Consider the following 18,627-nt stretch of genomic DNA (forward strand, 5'->3'; position numbering starts at 1 on the left):
CTGTTCCTCTACATGAAGGGTACGTTTAACGTCACAAATTTCTAGGCAGTTTTCCCAGTCTAAGTGGGTAGTCAGGAGCTCCCAAAGTCTTACTGTCTAGGGGTAGGAGGACGGGCGTGGGTCAGGGATCATTGCTTACGCTGGAACTGCACAGCTGCACAGCTGCCTTTACATCCTTTAACAAGACACTGCATTCTTCAATCTGCCAGAGTCAAGTGCAGTTCTGACTCTTGAAATACCCTACTGACCAGCAATATGAAGCTCCCAAGAGAACAGGAGCTGAGCGAAATTTCTGGGAAGGCCAGGCAGGCCTCACACCACACTTTAAGAGTCTGAAAGTAGATTTGGTTCACGTGTGGTATTTTCACCACATATAACACCACTAAAGACCCAACTTGTAGCAATATTGAAACTAAATGATCATATCTTCGTGGATGGCTATCCTGTCCATACCTCTATTTCCCACAGGACAGACAGACACAGTCAGTGACCTCTGGGTGCTTTGAAGAGGCAGAGTATGCCATCGGTAGGAAGGTAGAATAGGCCATTGGGAAGCATCGTGCAAGGTGGCTCCCACTGATCAGGAAACTAGAGAATGAGGAGGGAACACAGACTTCATGGTTACCTAATTCTCTCTATGCTGCTGGGACAAGGAATTTTACTATGATCATCCTTCTGTTCTTTAATCTCCTAATTCTGAGCTCAAGCTCGGTATGTGAATGGGGACCACGTCTGTTTGATTTGCCTGTCCATTATGCTGACCTCTGTATTGTCTGCACATAGTAAGCTCTTTCCTTAAGCCACCCTTTTATTATAATTTACATAACAATAGATGTAGACTTTAAGGAGAACGTTTTCCTATATAGAAAGTGTGTTTTCTAGCCATTGCTTTCCCGCCCGTCAGTAACCATTCTCCTGACTTCTTTTACCATGGGATAGCGTTGCCTGCAGTGACAATATAGTGAATACTGATTGTCTTTTAAGAATCATCTTCCTTGGTGTGATTCCATCATTGTGTTCCTTTTTTTCTTGAGTAGTACTGCAAGGCATGATCCATTTAACCTCTGGATGACCCTTTAAGATATGGCTATAATACCATGGAAGTCTGTAATGAATAAAGATGCTGTAAATTTTTGTTTGCTGCTGGAAAATGTTTCATTTCTGTCAATAACTATATAGGAGTGAAATTGCTAGATAATTTGGGTAAGTATAGATTTAAATATATAAAAAAACCTTCTAGATACGGTGTCAAAACTATCGACAGTTTTGTACCTTCACGTGTGCGTGTGTGATGTGTACACATGTGTGCATACACGTTTACATGCGGTAGGCTTGTGAGTGTGCAGGTGATTGTGCACTTGTTCATGTGGGTTGATGTAGGGTGTGTTCCTTCATCACTCTCTAACTTATTTACCGAGGTGAAGTCTCTTGTTGACTGCAGAAGTTGCCCTTTTGATTGGTGTAGCTAGCCAGCTTTCCCTGCACCTCCTGTATCTGACTCCCAGGTGGTGGGCTAACAAAGGGGCTGTCACATTCACCTGGCTTTTATGTGGGTACTGGACCTTATGCTGGTAGGGTGACAGCTTTACCTGCGACCAAATTTCAGGCATTCTGAAAGTTGAGAGCTATTTAGTTGTGATTTTAATTAATCGTAAGCTAACGAGTAAAGGTCTTGAGCAGCTTCTCACACACGTGTTAGTCATCCATGCCCCTTCCTGCCCCAAAATTCGTTGGGCTTTCTCATTTTCAAATGTGTTTTCATCAAGTTATAGAAGCTATTCATATATTTTATAAAAATTCATTTGCCACATTCCTATATTGTTTATATTCTCTGTACAAGACAGGTATTTTTCTTTCCTTTTCTTTTTCTCCCCAAAGGTGAAAAAAGGATTCCTATTTTAATTTGTTATTGTTTGGTATTGGAGTCCTAATAACAAATGTGCAAGCTGATTCCATCATTTGGGGAGGTGAAGCAAATTTCTTTTAAGCATTCAATCTAAGTGCAAGTTTACACAATTACACAATTCAATCCTTCCAGATAACTGTACTCTATTGGTAACAAATTAAACTCCATTTTGTTGATAAAAATTACAGCTAGCTTTCAATCATAATGAATGTTTAATTTTATAAAAACATTCTTCTATTAGGTAACTAGAAGTAAATCAAGATTTTCTTAATTAGCAAAACTGGTTCTTTCACAATATCATGTATGTCTACTTTGTGTCTTGGGCATCCTCTTTCCCCATTCTCTCTTTTGATATTTTAAATAGTGTTTTTCTATTGAGTACGAAGGTTTTATTTTGATAAAATCTTATTTATCTTTCTATTCAGAAGATTGTTTACTAACATTCTTCTTTGAGAAGTCTGTCTACCCCATATTTACAGAGGTCATTGTTAAATTCCTGAGTGATCATCATGGTTTTAACTTCAAGGTTCTCTGTGTAACTTATATGAACTTAACTTCTCTGTCTGGTGTGAGATAGGAGACAGAGACAAAGAAGGAATACTTTCCAAGGAACCTAAAGATAACACTCCACCCATCAGCTATAAGAAGCTGTGGCAGTAATTTATTTATTTGTTTGTTTATTTGCTTTTGTATTATTCTGGCTTCTTTTATAGTAGAGTGTTCCATGAAATATTATTGAAGCTGCTTCTCAGTCTCTAAGCTGGCATTGCATGCTGGGAGGCTGAGCAGCAGAGACGATTCCCTCCTCCCTAGCGCACAGCCCTTGCAAACATTTGGAGAACACACTACAGTGGGAACGGCAGCATCTTGAGGGAGGCCAGGATGCACAGCTGCTGTAAACACAGGACAATGGCTCTAGTCATGTCTTAAGAAAAATCTGGAACCAATGAGCCCAAGAGACTCCACTCTTTATGCATGGGAAAAGGATTTCATGACTCTTGGAAACATCTGGTAGGCATCACAAGATGAACAGATTCTTGCATTTGGATTATGGGCAACCCACAGTACTACAGTTGGAGTAGTAGCAGAATACGCTATTCTTATAAATTCTCTGGCCAGCACACCTCAGGATCTGGTGTACATATCCATTAAGAAAAGCATAAAATGTAAATTCGCAGCCACAGGCTTGAATGAAATAGAATCGCTTCTTCATTGAATGGTGGCTTTGGGGGAGAGTGTGGTGACGATACCTCCTAATGTCTTATGTAGAAATAACCTGGCGGTAAGTGACATGTCCACTCCAGTGGTAGCACTTCACAGCAAGGCCACTTGACCTCTCCAGCAACTGACTTTCAAGGAATGGGGGGGGGGGGGGAGGGGAGAGAAGGAAGATGGAAAAGGGAAGAGAGGAAGGGAGGGCATGAGGTCTGATAAAATACGGGATGTTTTAGGATACTATTTAAAATTATAAATGTCTGACATCTGAACGCCTATTACTATCATTCAGGAATTATAATAAACCAGTGCTACTTGTTTGTCTCTAATAATGATTACATGGTTGATTTGTAGGTTGCTAATTTTGGATTTTCTTATAACAAAAATTTTAAAAGTTTAGATAAATATTTGATAGGTTGTTCAATTGGGATAGGTAAGTCAAAGTTTTGATTAAGGCCTGTGCTCAGAACACATTTTTAAATTTCTCTAAATTTATACATACGGTGAAAACTCATTTTCTGTTAGTGTAATTACTACTTCCCGGTCATAGCTATAGATACTGTTCTAGTTCTGCAGTAGAGTTACATTACTTTCCGAAAACGGCACATGGATATTACTGATGCAATGCACTGTATCCACAGTTATGAGAAGTTTGGAATTTTACCCAATATTCATACTTTATTTTTTACCACCAGTTTCTCTGAAGAAATATAAATAGTTGTCTGCTTTGTTCAGAAGAAATGTGTCGGGACCTACTGACAACAGGGGTGTTTCTCAGCTGAAGTGTTAGGAACCTGAGGATGGGGTCTTTGCTGTATTAGTTTTTGCTTGGGTCACTTCTTTGCTCATTTGTAGCTCTTGATTCTGACTACAATCTCATGACAGTCTGACTCAGTGACTGAGAGAATCAGTTCAGGTGCATTGAGGGTAAAGGAAACTAGATAATCAATACTAAAAATTATTACTGCTGACACAAAGCACAGCTCTCAGCTCAAAGGGAACATTTGACAGTTGATTCTGAGCCAAGTAGAAATAAACATGGCCTGGGAGCTGGATCCAGGGTTCCCTGAAGGATGTGTTCCACCGTGGAAGTGGCTATATATTTTATTCTTACAGTCACATAAAAAGGAAACTTATAATTTAAGACATTTATCAATACTTTGGGAGAACCATGTAGATGAGTTACTGCAGGAATTCTTTATCAGTCAGATGTGGGGGTAAAAGAGAGTGAATGTTAGAGAGTAAAGATAGCCCAAGATAATTTTAACTACAGATAGACAACATTCCAACTCCCCAAATCTCCACTTTGTAGTAAAGAAGCTACTTGTTTGTCCTGGCCACCCAGAACTGAAATAATCACACAGAAACCATATTAATTAAATCACTGCTTCACCCATTAGCTCTAGGTTCTTATTGGCTGACTTTTACATATTAATTTAACCCATTTCTATTAATCTGTATATCACCATGTGGCTGTGGCTTACCAGCTAAAGTTCTATCTGGCTCCAGCAGGGCTCCATGGCTTCTCTCTGACTCCACCTCCTTTCTCCCAACATTCAGTTTAGTTTTCCCCACCTAGCTCTGGTCCCCTATAGCTCTGCTATAGGCCCAAAGCAATCCTTTATTAACCAATAAATACAGAGGGTAATCCCACATCACTACTTTCTAATAAATCAATCAAACTTGTAGAATCTCCAACGTAATGGTGAGTTTTCAACCCCCACCTCTGGGAACTTCAATTTATGGGAGCTAATAATACATATGTCACATCATTCAATGTTTGATAAGACCCCATTTAATCTTTCCAATAACCAATGAGGTTGGTGCAACACTTCCATTTTGTAGATAAAACTGGGCTTGAATTTTTTTAAAAAAAATTGAGAAAATGCAGGAGATAAGGAATGCCTATCAGTAAAAAATAACATTCCCATGTTAGTCATAATGCTGGGTCTTTAATATATATGCTTTTTCATCTAATAAATGTCTGCAGACATCTCACTTTCTAAAGTTCTAGCTTTGTATCTTTCTTAGAAATGTAAAAAAAAAACAGTAGCTTACCTGTATTTCAATGATATAGGCAAAATTTTCAATTAGACAAAAAAAAATCCCAAAGTATTATAGAAGAGAATAGTAAAGCACTACGACAATTTGGAGTACATTAATAAAATACCCAACTCGAGCAAAGGCGATGGGCCAGGTAAGTACATAGAGATTTCATGACTATCAGTGAATATTCTCATTGAGTGTCATCTTGACAACCAACTCATTGAGAACACAGACATGTGTTGGAGAAGAACTGTTTTCTTTGGACACAATATCATCTTTGTCATCTGGGAGCAGAGAATTCTGTAGTGACCTACAGAATATCTTGGTCTTGAAGTCATGGCAACAAAATTAGTAAAACAACACAGCAGGTATATTGTAGATAATGGGACCATTAAACTACTAGTAGGAAGAAGGAGAAGAGTCCCAGACCTTTACTTGTGATCTTTGCCTCTATTAGTTCCCACATGCCCCCATGCCACACACCCTTGGAGGATGGTACGAGAGTACATAGAATGCTTCCCTCGGTGCAGCTTCTGGGACGTGGTCATCCACGATGAGCAGGACTTCAGTAATGTAAATGCTATTGGTCACCTCAAGACTCATTGCTTCACCCAGCTGAACTTAAACAGTCATTCTTCTCATCTGCCGTTGGTTCCTTATCTGGGGTGAACAGATGTTTGTTCACGTCTCCCTAGGAAAAGAAACACATCAGGAAAAGAGAAGAACTTTAGAAAGCAGGTTAAAGTTGGAGACAGTGTTCTGGTTCATATCATGATGATATTCATGATTTTTTTCTTTTTGTTATTAATGAGCTGAGAATTAATGAATGTCTGTATTCTATCTAGTGTGTATCCTGTCAGCTCTTTACTAATAAGACCAAAAACCTCTGTCTTCTGTTTCTGATTTTTATCACTGGGTAACACATGCCTTGGATCATACAAACTGTGGTCTAGTTTCAGGTCTGTCTACTCATTCCTTAGTCGCTCCTTCCATCCTTGCCTTCCTCTTATTATTTACTTGTGGGAACTCATGGTCTGAAACACTAAAGTGTCCTTGAAGATCTGGAGGAATACACTAACCAGAAGTATGTCTTCTTAAAGAAGAAAGATGCCGCAAATGATTCAAATGTTCAGGGAAACCAATCAAGCAGCAACTAATCAAATTATTGTGGAATTAGTGGCCATTGCCAATGACCTAGGATGATCTCCTCCTGGATTTCTTTGTTCACTCTAATTGTCCTAGTGAGAAACTCTGAACCTGCTGTTAGTTATGAGCCAGCTAGTTGTGAAATGAGTCTTGCTCATTTCTTAATACATACTAACAGAACTTGTAAAAATATAATTTATTTCTGTCATGGTAAAACTTACATAAAATTGACTATTTTAAGTGTATAACCAGTGGTTTTAAATATATTGGCATAGAAAACCATCACAACTATCCATTGGAAGAATTTTGCATCATCTCAAACTCAAATTCTGATTAACTCCAGTTGATACTCAAATAGATAAACACCTTCCCATTTTGACATACTCTAGCTCCTGAAAATGCATGCTGTGCTTGGCTTCTGATTGTTTTGGTTATCAGATTCATATAAAAATTGATCTTACAGTATAGATCATTCTGCATTTACTTTATTTAGTATAATGCCTTCCAGACTTATTGTTGTTGTAGAAAATGGTAGGGTCTTCTCTTCCTCATCTTCTTTTCCCTTTTCTTGTCTTCCCAATATACCACACTGTCTTTATTCATCCATAATAGACACTAATATTGTTTCAATATTTTAGCTATGATGAATAATGATAAAATAAACATTGAAGATAGATACAGTGTTTTAAAATTATTGCTTCATTTCCTTTGGATATATCCAGCAGTGAGATTTTTAGATAGTGATTTTACCTTTAACTCTTTGAGGAACCTTTGTCTTCTTTTCCACAATGGCAGCACTAATTTCCATTCCTGTGTTAAGGGACTAAAGGTTCCCTTCTCCATGCAGTCTTGCTAACACCCGTTGGCTCTACTTTTCACAACAGCCATCCTCACTGGAGTGAGGTGAGACATCACTGAGGATTGCTTTTCTATAATTATTGATTCTAGGTAGATGGATATTTGGATATTTTCTTTGGAGTTTATGTCCATTAATTTTGTACACGTGTGTGTGTGTGTGTGTGTGTGTGTGTGTGTTTGCACGCATGAACTCACAGAGACTGAGGCGGCATGCATAGGACCTGCTCGGATCTGCAGCAGATGGGATCCTAGTGCTAAGAGGAAATGTGAACACATGACCCCTCACTGATCCAGAAGCTGTCCCCAGTTGATAACCAAGGCAGTATCACTGGGGAAACAGACTATTATTGAGGGTAGACAGCATGCCCAACAGTAGACGACCTTCAGAAAAGGGGCTCAATGACATCTTTGGAGATTCTTTGTCTCATAATATCATGCCAATGCCTTGAAATTACACACACACACACACACACACACACAGAGAGAGAGAGAGAGAGAGAGAGAGAGAGTTTTTAAACTACATGTCCTTTGCATACATCTTATGTCTTCCAGTTTAATGTTTTGATGGGATTCCTGAGTGTGTGAACAAGTAGGCCTCTGCATCTATATCTGGTTTTTATGCCATTTCTCAGGCTCCTTTTTGTCTATTTGTTTTATCATATTCTGATGTGTTAGTTTTTGTTCTATATTATTATATTTTATTTTATTATTACGCCTGTTGTGGACACTTCCCCAACCTCCTCGGTTATGGATGACCCTGGGTAGTGCCCCAGAAATCAGGACACAGGGGATGCAGAGTAGGAGATACAACTGCATACTTTATTACAAAGCCAGTGCTGTTTTTATAATACTCAAGTCATGATTCAAGCGAGGTTCCCATAATACATGAAAATAGTTTCATAGACTAGTCACTTGGTTGCAACTAATTTCAAGAGCTTCGTGCCCTAGCTAATCTAAACAAAAAGCTTGGTGTTATGGGAAAAACTCTTGTTGTAATATAATATGTAAAAACACCTCATCAGAAGACAAACCACAACCTAGTCAGAGCCTTTGAACTACAGTGCACCTCTGTGTTCTCAAGGATTGACCATTGGCAAGGCACTCTACTGATGGGAGAGGTCTGCCTCCTCCCAACTTGTTTTGCCAAGTCTATAAGCAAAAATGATACCTCAAGTCTCCCTTGCACAGGGTTTCTATGCAGTTCAAAACCGGCCCTTTACAATGCCTTAGAAGCCTCTTTATTTTCTAATGAGAGCTAGAGAGGAGGTTGATACAGGTGGGAAGGGAGGTGAGAAGTAAGTGGGAAGAGTAGAGGGAGAGGAAACTATAATCCAGACATGTTGTTGAGAAAAAGAATCTATTTTCAATAAAGATTAACTATATAATATTCAGAAGTTTTGGCTTCCTAGACTTTAATTCAGCTTATTGTATTATTCTTTGGTTTTATAATTTGTTTCTGTGTTTCATCTACTTAAATTATATTCAGTTTTACATGCAATCATTCTCTTTTCTGCTCACTATGCTGACTCAGAATTAAAAGCAGAAGCATGATTTTGGTTCTAGAATGCCCTTCATTCCATAAGGCAAGTCTTAAGGTTTCTTATGCTTGAAAAACACAATAGACTCTTCTTCCCTTTAACTTAACACACGCCACCTGTTTAGAAACGAGGGCGCCATTCAACATCTTAAACAGAAAGCTGATTTTCCTGTTTGCCAACTGCAGGAAGGCTGAACATCACTGAACAAGGCACAGAGAAGTGTGTACTAGGGTAAGACTGTCATTGATCATTTAGATCAATGGTTACTTGTTTCTGAGGCCAAAGAACAATCCGTCTTTTCTTAGGAGAACAGAAACCTTTCATTCTGGCTCTTGCTTTGGGTGTTCAAAGTCTATCTCCTTGAGCTGTTTCTCTATACATTGGTGACTCAGGGTGTGTCTCTGTGCTACCCACCTCTGTAGGTGAGGGTGATGGACAGTCAGGTAGTGGGTTGCACACAGCCTAGCACACACAGACACCTCCTTTGGGGGCCTAGTTCCGCTCATCTCTCTTCTCAGGGTTTACTTGGCATGAAAGCCGACAAATCACTTGTTTCCTGGTTATGGTTACACGGATAAAAATCTTTTTAATATTTTTATAGCTACAGTAATATTTTGTGTGTTTTTCTATCATGAGCCTTTCTGCAAAGCACTCAATGGATTTTAAAAATATTGATTGTTTTAATAGTTGTAGGATGAAAAATTGATTCATTTGCCTTTCTTCTCACTTTGATTGTTTGAGGTTCCTGTTAGCAGAAAAATGCTTTTTCAGAATTTGTACTAAAAGGAGGAATTGTTTTATTTTCATATTATTAACAAATAAAATCATATAAGCCTCAGCATTAATCAAATTAATAAGTTAATTCAGAGCTATTTATAATAAATAGAAATATTTGGATTGTTTATTAATACTATTAATTAAAAGGGATCTTTAAAAATTCTAATCTATCTATAAGTAATTATTAATATAAATATCTCTACATTCAAGGAGCTAGAGAGAGTGAGGGAGATTTGCTATACTTCTCAAAATTAATTTTATAATTATAATATTGTAAACGATTCGATGTTAGACCTCTGAGTTAATTTATCCCATATGTCACTAGTAAGTGCATGGAATTAAATATCTATTTCTCTCCTTAAGCTCTGTGGAGATACAATTGACAGTTTATGCATTATTATTTTGTATGCTATATTTTAAACAGCTCGTATATAAGGTAGCATGCCCCCTTCATTTTTGCTATTACAATAGTATTTTTTCCCAATTAGCAGTGCCTGGCGTGTAAGTACACTGGCGGTAAGTCAAGTGGTGAAGGGCTTTATCATTATAGTGTTGTGGAGAGTTCAGTATAACAATTTCCGTTCTTCTATTCACTTGACGGGGACCAGCTAACTACAGCCTGTAAACAAGATCTACTCTATTGTCCATTTTTGTGAATAACGGTTGACTGGAATATAGCCATGACCATATTAAACATAAGAATGGATGCTTTTGTGGCTCTGTGACAGATTTGTTTTCAATAATCCCTTGACATCAGCAAGGAATGAGATCTAGGACCTTTTCCTTGAATGCCAAAATCTGTGATTGGTCAAACATATTATAATAGTCACATTTACTTTTAACCTCCAAATGTTCTTCTCTGTGTTTTCTACCTTCTCAAGACACTCATAACAGACAACACAATACAAATACTATTTTGTATATAATTGTATACTGAATTATGACTAGAAAAATTGTAGATGCGAGTTGCTAATGGACATCCATTGTTTTTTGGTTCTATGGATGCAGAACCCATTGTTACAGAGGCCTATTTTGTACACACCAGAAGCCATATGGCTCACTGGAGCAAAATGATTTATACTCTAGCCCTTTCTACCATAAACGAGATGATCCGTGAATTACAATTTCAAGTTAGCATGATAGAAGACTTTTTAACTTATTACTTAAAATTTTATTAGGCATCAAATGCTGTATGTTATTTTGATGTTCAAGTTCTATTAGTTTTGTCAGAGCAGTTGTTAAAGTTCTGTAAGTCATATTTTTAGCTCAACCATTGCTCGAAATATCTATTGTGATTTAATTTCGTAGATGTGTCTTTATCTGTCTGCCTAATGTCATAGGCTGTATCATTTTGAATATTATACTCTACCACAATGTCTCTTGATAAAAACAACTGATATAATTTAAGTTTTTGGAGGACGTAGTATTTAATTTTTTTTAAGAAAACGTAACTTCTGGGTAAGACAACAATTTAGAAACTGCTTCTGTATGACATAATTAAAGGAAGGAATCAGCACAAAAATTAACAGACTCTTCAAGAGAGAAAGAGGAAGAGCTTTGAGTCTTCACAAAAGGGACGGCAGAAGAACTGAAAAGTGATGAAGAGAAAGGTGTAGTAAAAAGAAGTGATCCAAGCCAAGCATGGCTCTAGCCATCAGCTACCCATGCAGGGAGTAGTGGTCTCCTCCAAAGGCAACTCAGGAGACCATGACGAAAAGCAGCTGCAGATCCTACACGCAGGAGAAACCTGCAGCTTTGGAAAGCCTCAAATCCAACTAGGAGTCTTGTGGAAATCCTGACTCCTTTGTCAGGGTGAGTCAGCAATTCATAGAGCTCCCATGTGGTCCCTGTCCTTACATGTGAAGTTGTGGCCAGGTGTCACGGTAAGAGGAAAGTGGCTAGGCTCAGGAACAGTTCAGCTGGTACAGGACTTGCCTAGCATTGCTGTGTGACACTATTCCTGGGGAGACATCAACAGGTATCTACTCACCCCAGTCAGGACACTGATGACAAACTACAGTCATGATACCACCAAAGTCTAATGGGATGAACCAATGAGTTTCGGGGGTTTACTTACAGGAAAATGGATGACGGTTATTTAGAAGAGCAGAAAAGATTCAGAACAGCTTTATCACCAACCCCTCTCTAGCCTGGGTGGCAGCCCACAAAAGCTGGAAGGAGCAGACTGCACAGTCTGCAGGCAGCTCAACAGGTTGAAAGGTGTCCTTTCCAGGGGCCTCAGCGGGTCTGAGCCTTTTGCAGGTAGGTTAGTGAGTCTGTTTCTTCTGGGAGGTTTACTTCCTCTCACCTGCTGGCCTTGTCACTGCTTCCAGGCCCCTGGGCTTTTTGAGAGTCATCTTTGCAGCTCGGCTTGCCCTGTAGTCACTCTTAGCAGTATATATTGCTTACTTTCAAGGAAGGAGGATCCTAGTGAATATGGTCAGTTTCAGGTATTTCCTAAAACCTTTGGTTTGTTTACTTCCTGTTTTAAAGAGCATCCTGGAAGATTAGAGAGTTTCACTTCCCCTAAGAACATCTTGGTGTTTACCTCTGTCTAAAAGAAAAAAAGCACCCTACTGTGTGCTTCCCTTTTTACCTGCATCTTACCGTCTTCAAAGATAGAAGGTTTTAACCTAGGGGGAAATCTATACAGAAAACATATATGAGGCCTTGGGTTTGATCCCCTGAACAGCATAAACGGGACTTGTTGTATCACCCAAGATACAACACTTAAGAGTTGGTGAAAGGAGGATGTTAAGTTCCACCTCATCTTTATCTAGCACTTTGGAGTAAGACTGGGGCATGAGACCGTGTCTACAAAGGAAAAATAAGAGAGAGAAATCATTGCTTAAAATTTGTTGCTTAGCTTCTCTGGGTCTGTGGATTGTAGCATGATGGACCCTTACTTAACAGCTGATACCCATGCCAAGTGAGTACACGTCATTGGGAGCCTTTCCTTCTCCTGACATGCCACATCCAGAGCTGATGTGTGGGTTTGTACCCATCTTATTAGATCATGTTCAGTGAATATGCCTGGGAGGCCTGCAGTCTCTCTCTCTCTCTCTCTCTCTCTCTCTCTCTCTCTCTTCCTTCCCTGTCTCCCTCTCTCTCTCTGAAGAGGAACAAAGGAAGAGTTGATCTGGGGGAGAGGGGAAATGGGGGGAGGGACTGGGAGGAGTGGAGGGAAGGGAAATTGTGGTTGGGATGTAAAACATGAGAAAAGAATAAAAGTTTAAACAAGCAAACAAACACAAACCTTGTTAAGGTGGGGGCCTGAGAATAGGAACCAATTATAATTCAAGAAGCCTGAACATAACCAGCTACAGCTGCAGGCTGACAGGGAGCCCTGGGAGGCTGTCATGGAGAATGGAAGGTAGGGACACTGATAAGTTCCAAAGTCTAGGAAAACAGGGGCTTGGTACAATCTGTGAAGGTGCTGGCCACACATAACTGTAGTCTGATAAACTCTGGAGTCAGGTATCTGCCGTGGACTCACGACTGTAGAAATCAAGAATTCTGACACTCCGGCAGAACACTTGATACCCTCAGTCCATCCCCCACTGCATGGTCATTAACGCTTAAGGGTTTTGAAACTATGGAGGCAGGGCTGACCATGCAGGTCTTAGAACTATGGGTGTTTCTGTCACTTCCAAACATCTCGAGAGACAGTCCTCAGAATGTGAAGCCACCCCAGGTAGTTAATAATTGGGTTTCCTTGGAGTTGGGGAAGAATCAGCCATGCTAACAGACTGTAGAGCTAAGTACTATTTTCATTGCTTCCTGCTTTCAAAATGCCAGTTCCTCAGATGGTGCCTCTTATCACCAGTGATCGTCTTTTCATTGGAACAGGGTATTAGTTTCCTCCACTGTGCCCTTCCCATTTCATGGTCATTGTTTATCTTCATCCTAAGTTCCCAATATAGAACTTGCAGATGTAATTATATTCGTAACTACATTTGAAAATCCATCACTAAAAATCGTCTTCTCTACTCATCATCGCCTTCACTCATATCTAGAAAAAATATTTTGATTTGTTATTAGTTGTCTTCTTAGCAGTTTGATTCACAAGGACAATATGGACAGTTCTCTGAGTACTCTTACACCTTTAAACAGCTTTTCTCTGTCCTGGCAGATAAATGTAAGCTTGGATGATTTCTTTACTCCAGTCTCCAATTTCAGGATGCATTCCAACAGCTGGAGTTCCAGATGAGTAGCCATTCTGAGTTATTTTTTTCCTTCTTTACTAATAATATTTGAAACACTAGGAAATAATAAATGAATACATTCACCATGGAAAAATACAAATACTTGTCCTTTCTATTTATGGAATCTGATCATTTCTATTTTAATATATATGTATATATATATATATCTTAATACTATTTAATGATCATTCCTTGTTTTGTTAATTATTAGTAGCTTAGTATTGCCTGGCTCTGCTCTTGGTTCTAACAAATAATCCTTTTCTTCACTGTACCCCTTGAATAATCTACTTTTTAAAAAAGTGTTAACCAGGAAGCCCTTCTTCCTCTGTACTTGAATCTAGCTAAGCTTCCGTTTTGTCATTCTTTGCCACTTCCAGCAGCTCTGCTTGTCTGGATTTAATCAAAAATGTAGATGTTCACTCCACTGTTCCACTCCTTGAGGTCAAAGAGGCAAATGACATCTTAGGGTTCATGTTAGTCATAGGAAAAATCTCAAAGAAAATCTCAATAACAAACATCTATGCCCTGAATACAAGTGAACCCTAATATGTGAAAGAAACACTTCTAAAGCTTAAATCATACATTAAACCCCACACACTAATAGTGGAAGACTTCAACCCTCCCCTCTCACCACTGGACAGGTCAGTCAGACAAAAAAATTAACAGAGAAATAAGGGAACTAACAGATGTTATGACTGAAATGAACTTAACAGACATCTAAAGAACATTCTATCCAAACATAAAAGAATATACCTTCTTCTCAGCACCTCATGGAACCTTCTTAAAGACTGACCACATACTCAGTAACAAAACAAACCTCAAGAGATACCAAAAAATTGGAATAACCCCATGAATTTTATTGGATCATCATGGTTTAAAATTAGAATTCAAAAGTAACACTAATTTCAGAAAGCATGCAAACACATTGAAATTAAATGATGCTCACCTGAATCATCAATGGATCAAGGAAGAAATAAAGGGATAAATTAAAGACTTCCTAAAATTCAATGAAAATGACCACACAAAATACAACATCCCTTCATGATAAAAAATCTTGGAGAGAGCAGGGATACAAGGAACATACCTAAACATAATAAAAGCAATATACAGCAAGCCAACATTAAACTAAATGGAGAGACACTCCCGGTGATCCCACTGAAATCAGGAACAATACAAGGTTGTTCACTCTCTCCATATCTATTCAATATGAGGTCCTAGCCAGAGCAATAAGATACCAAAAGGAGATCAAGGAGATACAAATTGGAAAATAAGACAAACACTCAGTGTTTGCTGATATATATGATAGTTTACATAAGCGATACCAAAAATTCTACCAAGGAATTTCTACAACTCATAAACACTTTCAGTAATGTATGAGGATACAAGATTAACTAAAAAAAAAATCAGATGATACAAGGGCTGGGAAAGAAATCAGAGAAACAACACCCTTCACAATAGCCACAACTAGCATAAAATATCTCGGAGTAACTCTAACGAAACAAGTGGAAGACTTGTATATGAAGAACTTTAAATCTTTGAAGAAAGAAATTGAAAAAGACATCAGAACATGGAAAGGTCTTCCATGCTCTTGGGTAGGTAGAATGAATGTAGTAAAAATGGCAATCTTACCAAAAGCAAACTACAGATTCAATGCAATGCCCATCAAAATCCCAGCAAAATTCTTTACAGACCTTGAAAGAACAGTACTCAACTTCATATGGAAAATCAAAAAACCCAAGGATAGCCTAAACAATCCTGTACAATAAGAGAACTTCTGGAGGCATCACAATCCCTGACTTGAAGCTTTACTACAGAGCTACAGTACTGAAAACAGCCTGGTATTGGCATAAAAGCAGACAGGAGGACCAGGGGAACCAAACAGAAGACCTGGATATTAATCCACACACCTTCAAACACCTGATTTTGACAAAGAAGAAAAAAATCAAATAGAAAAAAGAAAGCATCTTCAACAAATGGTGCTGGCATAACTGGATATCAACATGTAGAAGAATGAAAATAGATCCATATCTATCACCATGTACAAAACTCAAGCCCAAATGGATCAAAGACCTCAACATAAAGCCAGACACACTAAACCTCATAGAAAAGAAAATGGGAAATACACTTGAATGCATTTGCACAGAAGACCACTTCCTAAATACAACCCCAGCAGCATATACACTGAGAGAAACAATAAACAGGACCTCCTGAAACTGAAAATCTTTTGAAAAGCAAAGGACACAGTCAACAAGACAAAACAACAGCCTACAGAATGGGAAAAAATCTTCACTAACCCCACATCAGGCAGAAGGTTGTTCTCCAAAATATACAAAGAACTCAAGAAATTGGTCATCAAAAGAACAAATAATCCAATAAAAAATGAAGTACAGACCTAAACAGAGAACTCTCAACAGAGGAATCTAAAATGGCTGAAAGACACTTAAAGAAATGCTGAACATCCTTAGTCATCAGGGAAATGCAAATCAAAACAATTCTGAGATTCCATCTTACACCTGTAAGAATGGCCAAGATCAAAAACACTAATGATGACTTATGCTGGAGAGGTTGTGGGGTAAAGGGAACACTCCTGCATTGCTGGTGGGAGTACAAACTGGTACAGCTCCTTTGGATAACAGTGTGGTGATTTCTCAGAAAATTAGGAAACAACCTTCTTCAAGACCTAGTAATACCACTTTTGGGTATATATCCAAAGGATGCACAATCGTGTCACAAGGACATGTGCTCAACTATGTCCGTAGTAGCATTGTTTGTCACAGCCAGAACCTGTCTACAACCTTAATGCCCTTTGACCAAAGAATGGATAAGGAAATTGTGGTACATTTACACAATGGAGTACTACACAACAGAAAAAATAATATCTTGAAATTTGAAGGCAAATAGATGGAGCTAGAAAATATTATTTTGAATGAGGTAACCCAGACCTAAAACAACAATTATCACATGTACTCACTCATAATTGGTTTTTAAACATAAGGCAAAGAAAACCAGACTACAAATCACAATCCTGGAGAACTTAGACAACCATGAGGACCCTAAGAGAGACATACATCGATCTAATCTACATGAGAAGTAGAAAAAGACAAGATCTCCTGAGTAAATTGGGAGCATGGGAATCATTGGAAAGGGTTGAAGGGGAGAGGAGAGGAAGGGAGGGGAGCAGAGAAAAATGTAGAGCTCAATAAAAAGAAGCACACATAAACATTTCAAACTAAATTAAATAGCTTTTCACAGGACAGAAGGAAAAAGACAAGACAATTAACAATCACGTAGATTTGTAAGATTAAGGAAAAATAACACAATAAAGAAAAACCGAAAATATAGCCTGGTGGAAAAAACAGCATCATTGCCCTGTGACCTGCACATGCTGGGTATGGTGGGCATACAGGAAGCAGAGACAGGAGGATACTGAGTTCAAGACAGTCTGGACTGCACAGTAACATCCTGGCTCAAACAATGCAACAATAAAAATATGTAACTCAAGAAACAAAACTGTCTCGTCTGCTCTTTAAAAAAACAAATTAAGTAATGATAAGGACTCAAATTAATTAAAAGGATGGGACAGACAAAAGATGATTGGCACCCACAAATTAAAGCAAATAGAAATAACTATATCACAATAAGAAAGGTTATAACCAGTAAGGACAACCAGGAAGGATTAAGGCACATAGCAGCCATAATTACATGTACAGCTTTTGAAAACAGAACACTAAAACTGGCAGCAGAAGATAAAAAAAAACCATTGCATTAATGCTATTTCTTCTCTAGAATTTGGTAGGATTAGTGGACAACATAAGTCAGGAGATTTAAGTGATTTAGAAGCTGAGTGCAGAGTTGAGAGACCCTGTAGCTTATGTATCACTGCAGCTTGGCATAGTGATTATAAGATCGGGATTGCTTTTCCTAGACTTCTCTGGCACCCAGTGAAAGGGGATGCGGCCCATTCATTTTCCATTCTCATTTACTTCACAGTATAAACAGCTGAAGTGTCAAACAGCCAAAGCGCTATGCCGACCCTGTGCCGCACTGCCCTTTTCCCATTCAGAAATTGCCATCTGGTTGTGGGACCTACTCTGGAAGGAATTCCCTCCACAGTCTTGTTAAAACATTTTGAAATGAGGAAACCAAATGAAGTAAAGCTTCTTGACTTGTTTGTCCCTAGAGCATTCTTGATTTTTCATTTGAGGGTTTTTTTGTTTTTGTTTTTGTTTTGTTGTTGTTGTTTTTGCGTTTGTTTTTGTTTTTTTAATTATGAAATGTAAGCAAGCCATATTCTGAATTCGTTGTCTACCAAGACTTAAGAGTCTTTTAGCTGAAGTTCTGAGTAAGAGAATGCCCAGAAATTGGTGACATTAGGGCATCACCTTGAATACATGTGTCACTGAACAGGAATACTTTCAGCTCAATTCAGGCTGGTGCCACAATTCAAATGAAAAGTATTGAACATTGCAGCATTGCGTGAACAGCACAGCACACTGTAGCATGATTAATTAAAACCCAGAGACAGATATTGGGGTTCAGTCTGAAAGTCAGAAAAGCAAAACAGCAGGCCATCGACTCTTATCTCTGCCTGAAATGGCGATCCTGCCTCCAGGAATCTCAAAATGAGATTGTCTAAGAGCTGTTTCCTCCTGTTTCGTAATCCTCTCTAGGGCTGGGTTTAAAGGTGTACACCACTACCACCCAGTTTCTAGGGCAAACTAGTGTGGTTACTGGCTAAAGATGTGTGTCTGGTCTGTAAGGCTGATCAGTAGAACAGTTTTACTCTCTGATCTTCAGGCAAGCTTTATTTATTAAAATGCAAATGAAATACCACTATAGCTCACATCAATAAAATTGATTAGTACAAGTCACAGTTTAAAAGACTGTATTTTAGGATATTAGGTGCTTGAAGCAACCAAAGCTTGATTCTAACATT

This window comes from Microtus oregoni, unplaced genomic scaffold (assembly GCF_018167655.1).
Source record: "Microtus oregoni isolate MIOR12 unplaced genomic scaffold, Mior012 000060F_ref0000265, whole genome shotgun sequence".
NCBI lineage: Eukaryota > Metazoa > Chordata > Mammalia > Rodentia > Cricetidae > Microtus > Microtus oregoni.